Source organism: Juglans microcarpa x Juglans regia, chromosome 6S (assembly GCF_004785595.1).
Source record: "Juglans microcarpa x Juglans regia isolate MS1-56 chromosome 6S, Jm3101_v1.0, whole genome shotgun sequence".
Classification (NCBI taxonomy): Eukaryota; Viridiplantae; Streptophyta; class Magnoliopsida; order Fagales; family Juglandaceae; genus Juglans; species Juglans microcarpa x Juglans regia.
Genome location: NC_054605.1, coordinates 11360984 through 11366970, shown reverse-complemented (window position 1 = coordinate 11366970; position 5987 = coordinate 11360984). Strand labels below are relative to the sequence as shown.

At 26.8% G+C, this 5987-nt stretch overlaps 1 long non-coding RNA gene across 1 annotated transcript; it reads right to left on the bottom strand.

Moving 5' to 3' along the window:
* Window positions 1–1647: 1647 nt before the first annotated feature.
* Window positions 1648–4591, bottom strand: LOC121237501. The gene is made up of 3 exons (XR_005934930.1): window positions 4305–4591; window positions 3405–3509; window positions 1648–1679 (listed from the first exon to the last, which is right to left on the bottom strand). It is a non-coding gene; the product is annotated as an uncharacterized LOC121237501 (long non-coding RNA).
* Between the last annotated feature and the right edge of the window lie 1396 nt (window positions 4592–5987).

The window sequence follows — 5987 nt, the reverse complement described above, 5'->3', positions numbered from 1 at the left end:
AATTTTTTTCAATTTATATAACTACTTAAATATTAAAACATCATATAAAAAATTATCTAAAATTTTATATTTTAAATTCAGTTGGTCTACGAAGAAAAAATTCCATCCCGAGATCTAACCGAAAATCAAATTTCTTTACTTTCTTGAATTAAAACCAACCATTCCTTCATTAGTCTAGTCTGGACCAACTAAAGCCAGTCGATCCGGTCGGGTTTTTTATCCAAACAAAAAACTTAACAGTACCCTTGGTCACACGTAATGTATTATTGATGTGAATTTTTTTTACATCAGATAATATAAAAATATGAAAAATTCTATTCTTAAGCCTCATACATCACACACCATCATTTTTATAATTTTTTTAATTTTATTCTCTTATCAAATGTGTGGTATATAGATTATAAGTAAAATAATTCAATTATTTTAAGAATAATAAAACCAAAAAAAACTTTAAAAAATTTTAAAAAAATAAAAAAAAAATTATAGTGTGTGGTGTATGGGCTTATGAATAGCAATGCTCAAAATATATATATATTTATATATATATTTTTAAACTGATGTGGAAGTTGTAGCCTCCGCATAACTGACTCGTCAAATTTTTACCAAATATATTGTAGCCTCCGTAATATATTACCATGCAATACTAGAATCATTAGACTACAAATATGACTCAAATTAATGTGAATTACACCTATTCTATGTTATTGATTTTAAAATTTTATTTGTGAATAAATTAAATCTACTTTTTTTATAAATTAAATCTTATCATATTATCAGTGATCATATTTTTCTTAAATTATGATTCTTTAATGTAATATTTAATTGAACGATTAGTGACAACTTTTTTATCGTTTAACCAAAGCCATCAAAGTGACCTACAAAGAAAAAAAATGAAGGAATAATATTATTTGGTTATCTAAACTTATCGTTGTGATAGTTCACGTGATACCACTATATAATGTCACGAGGTTTATCAAAAAATTAAAAACGCAGATGCAAGAGAGATAGAGGAAATTTGGAATTTCAATCTTTCGATATTTTCGAGCACCCTTTTGATTTGAATATATTTTATATATCTATCTCTATTATATAAGAGCCTATCTCAAATGAACAGTAATAAACAGTACTTTTCTTGTTTTTCCGTGTGACATCCGTGTAGCACGTATACTGTTTTTTATATTTTGTGTCCGTAAATATCTTTTTATTATTTTAATATCTTTTTATATATAGATGTATCAGTATATATTATTTTAATTATGAAAAAGGATGAATTATGTCAGTAAATGCTTATATCAGTATAAAATGTTAGTAATTTTATATTCCCAGTATAAATTTTTTTATTATCTTCTTTAGTCAATATATCATTTTAATTATGAAGAAAATTACTTGTGTCAGAATATATTTTAATTATGAAAAAAAATTAATTTTATTAGAAATCTCTACACGCTTGTGTCAGTAGAAAGAAATTGCTTGTGTCAGTAGGAGAAAGAAATTACTTGTGTCAGTAGGTTGAATCAATACATGAATATAGATAATTATACTGATTTACAAATTTAAATAATTAAAAATGATAATAAAAAAGAAATAATCGCCACAGAAGAAGGAAATATTAAAAAAATATTGTAAAACAATCGGTCAAAATCTTCTTATATTTGTCTCATACTCCAAATTGAGCTTCCCTACAAAATAAAATAAAATAAAATATATGTCAAATTTTTAATTTAAAAAAATACAACTGAGTGAATAAAAAAAACTGTAAAAAAAACATGTGCTGAACAAAAAATCCATATGCATACTTCATTTCAAGACTTTTTCTCCCTATCTGATTTGGAAGATTTTCTTTTTATCTCTGATTTGATGTCTGATTTGATTGGTTTTACAGCTTTTACTTACTTTACAGCAGTCTGATGGGTGATATGGGTGATAGATAAGAGGTCTGGAAAGAGGACGCCTAGAAAGAGAGGGAACATACTTTAAACGATGATGTTGTGTTCATCTTTAGGAGAGTTCCTATTTTCATAGTGTTCTTTGTTTGGTTCCAGATATTGTTCCTCACTATAGGTAATTTTCTGAAAAATTCTGTATTTTTTACTTCTTCTCTAATACTCCATTTTTTTTCTTTTACGTACTGATCATCTTTTCAGCTTCTTTACCGTCTCTTCTCTTATTCTCTATTTTTTCCCTTTTACTGATTTTTAATATTTACTGCTGATTTTTACTGATGATTTCTTCTACTGATGATTTCTTTTCAGCTTCTTCTAAGGGGTTTTTAATATAAGTGCATGATTGTTTAGTGTAATATTTTCTGTTAGTTATTTAGAGTAAATATTTTTTTACTTCCATGTTTTTTGTTTATTGGTTACTGCCATGCTTAGTATTTTCTTTGAGTTACTGATTTGTTTTCAGGTCTTGTTGATTGAAAACTTTTAGTGCTGGACATTTCTGATTCTTATCTTTGTAAGTGTATAATATTTTTATTTTGTATTTATTTTTCCCCTTTTTCATTTATTGTTTTTCTCTTTCTCGCTTTGTTGATATTTTGTTAAAGAAAACTATTGTATTCAAACAGAATATACAATAATAGAGATAAAGAAAAGCCTTCAAAAAATCATATGTTGTATATTTTTATTCTATTTTTAATTTATTATTTTTCTGTTTGATATTGTGTTTCTAGCTTCGTTAGTCTTGTGTTTAAAGACACTATACCATGTTCAAAAAACCAAACACAATATTAAATATACATAACCGAAAAGAAACTGTAAATGCACTTCAAAAAAAATTGGCAGACAAGTAAAAATAAAAGAAATGCTTCTGAAAGCCCTATCTACAAAAGAGGTTATGTAATAATCTTATTTACAAGAGGTAACCTTATTTACAATATATAGTGAGAAATTAAACAAAAATTACTACAAAAATACAAACAAAAAAAAATACTTTAGAGCAAACTGGTTTGGCTCAAACCCAACACTTAACAGAAGAAAAAAATCCACACAGTAACCAATCTATAGAAACCAACACCATAAACAGCTAGGCATGAGAGAAGAAAAAAAAATCCATTCAGCATCCAATAAACGTGATCTGGAAAGAACAGCTTAAACAAGTTATTTCCTTGTTTAATACAGAATACATAATTGTCAAGCTATCTACATTTAGGGGAATTAAGACTACAAAATTGTCAAGCTATTTACATTTAGGAGAATTAAGATTTCAACAGGTTTGTTTAAACGTACTTTCAAATAGCTTTTCAGTAATTTAACCTAAATGAAGTGACGGCTAAACAAGTACAAAAAAAGTGAAGATTCCCAAAAGGCAATGTTGTTCCAAAGTGTATATTCAAGAAATAAGATAGCAAATTGTATAAAATGGAAAAAATTAAATACAAAACTAATAATGTAGTACTTTACCTCATCTCTGGGGGAACAAACTGTAAGCAAAGGCTTGATGAATACTCTGCTTGGCCCCGTTGCTAACCAAAACCTGATCAGGCGTGTAAGAGATCACACTCTCCTCTGCACAAACACAATTGTCCGTTAGACTACCCCAACTCAGAAAATGAACCCAATCCCATCAACGTGACCAATTACAACAACAACAAAAAAAAAAGTTAAAAAATTCTTTCAGATCTACTCAAATATATAAGGAATGAAAATGGTTTCTTCATTCTCTAACACCGAAAAAAAAAATAATCTCCACATGAAAAACAAAATAACCCTATAGGAAAGCACAACAAAATTAGTGAAAAAAAAATAAAGATCAAGCGAAAAAAAAAATAACACTAAGATCTAAACAAAATCCCTTCAAATATATGAAGATCTGTTCAGATTACAACAAAAAAAGTTGGAAAAAAAATTCTTTCAGATCTACTGAAGAAAAAAAATCTTTCAAGTAGATCTGTAAGTAAAGGGTTTCTTCATTTGCCTACACCGAAAAAAAAATAATCTCTACATATATGAAAAACAAAATAACCCGATAGTAAAGCACAAAAAAATAAGTGAAAGAGAAAAAAAAAATAAAGATCAAGAGAAAAAAAATAATAAGAACACTAAGATCTGAAAATAGATCTATAGAAAATATGAACAGCTTGAACAGCTTTAAAAATGTTCGGATCTATAGAAAATATATCAATAAAATGAGTTAAAAATATCCACTTGATCTTTAGAACACTTATGATCTGAAAATAATAAGAACACTTGATCTTTCACATCTTTAAAGCTGTTCAGATCTATAGAAAAAAAAAATAGAAATAAAACATGTTTAAAAAATCCAGATCAACTTAGATCTGTAGGAAATATCTCTTTATTTACCTGCAGATCCACGATGGAAACAAAAATATAGACAGCTGCAAATAGCAAATGTGGCCAAAAATATGATAAGTGAGAGTGGGCTTACGGGAGGTAGATAGAGAGATAGAGATGGGAAGATGAAAAAAAGTAAGAAAAAGAAAGAAAGAAGAAAGACTGAGCGAGAGTGAGGGAGATGAGAAGATTATTTAATAGAAATCGAGAGAGATATCAGACATCAAGAAATATATGAGAGAAAGAGAAGAATAAAAGTGAAAAAAAGAAATAAAAGAATGCGAGTGAGAGTGAGAGTGAGAGAGAGACGGAAAAGGATGTAGAAGATATGCTTAATGCCTGAATATGTTATAAATATTTTTTATGAATTGTACTTGTTAAAGTCATTTCCCACTCAAACATTATGTCAGCCATTACTTCTTGTTTGTCACGTGATATGTACTTAAAGTAATTTCCTGCCTAAATAATATGTCGGTTATTACTTCTTGGGAATATATACTTGTTTGATTTCTCTTTCACTAATAATACATGTCATTTTATGTCGGTCATTGCTTGTCACGTGATTTTATTTATTTAACTGGTATAATTATCGTCTAACTTGTTAATTGTAATTCTCATGATAATAATATTATATTATTATTAATTAATTTAAAAATTAGAGTGTGTCTTCAGTCAATCTCATCTAACTGATACCATTAATAAAAACAGCAATAGTGACAACTCCAAATCATTATAATTGAATGGTGGGAAGTAATTTGTGTTAGAATCAAATCAACGGCTTGAAAAATAAATATTATAGTGTTTAAATAACGCCTCATTTGAATTTAAAACTTACCTTAACTCATCTCAATTAATTTCATTTCATCGATATAAATTTATATATAAAATATAATAAACAATTCAATTTTTTTAAATCTTAAAATAATTTTTTATAAAAATACTAAAAAATAGATAAATATGAAATTTACATAAAAAAATTATTTTTTAATTATAAACCCATTCTTTTTTTAAAAAGGTACGTTGAGGTTCATATCACATGGTCCAGTGAGTTAAGAAGCATCATGATTATGCTTGCCACGTGATTTTATTTATTTAACCGGTATAGTTAATCTTAAATCTATTATGGTTTTTAAAAAAATATATATAGTTACAATGTATTTTAAATTACTTAGTTTGAATAATATTATATATATATATATATCAGATTGACACATAAACCCAAGTCCAACGGTGAAGATTTAAAATTCTAAAATTATTTATATATATATATATATTATTATGCAGGAGAGAGGGAAGATATATGGAAAATCGTGAAGGTGGGATCCAATGACAGCTGCAACTGACATATCACATTTCTCTTAACTTTTTTGACCTTTTTCTTCACCTCTACTTTTTTTAAAAAAAAAATATTATTATTGTTTGAATAAGTTCAAAAGTAAAAATAAAAAATAAAAAATAAAAAGAATCTGCTGAACCACCACAAAATCGACACGTCAGCTAGGTCAAGGTGACCATCTTTTCGATCACTCTCTTGATCATCTTTTAGAGATAGAGGCAATTCGATATTTATTTACCGGTGATAAAACGGAAATTTATGAAAATAATAATTATATTCAAAGGTCTTCATATAACTTAAATGCATATTCATATTTTGGTTAGGTATGAGTAAAATATTTTACATTAGATTAGTCA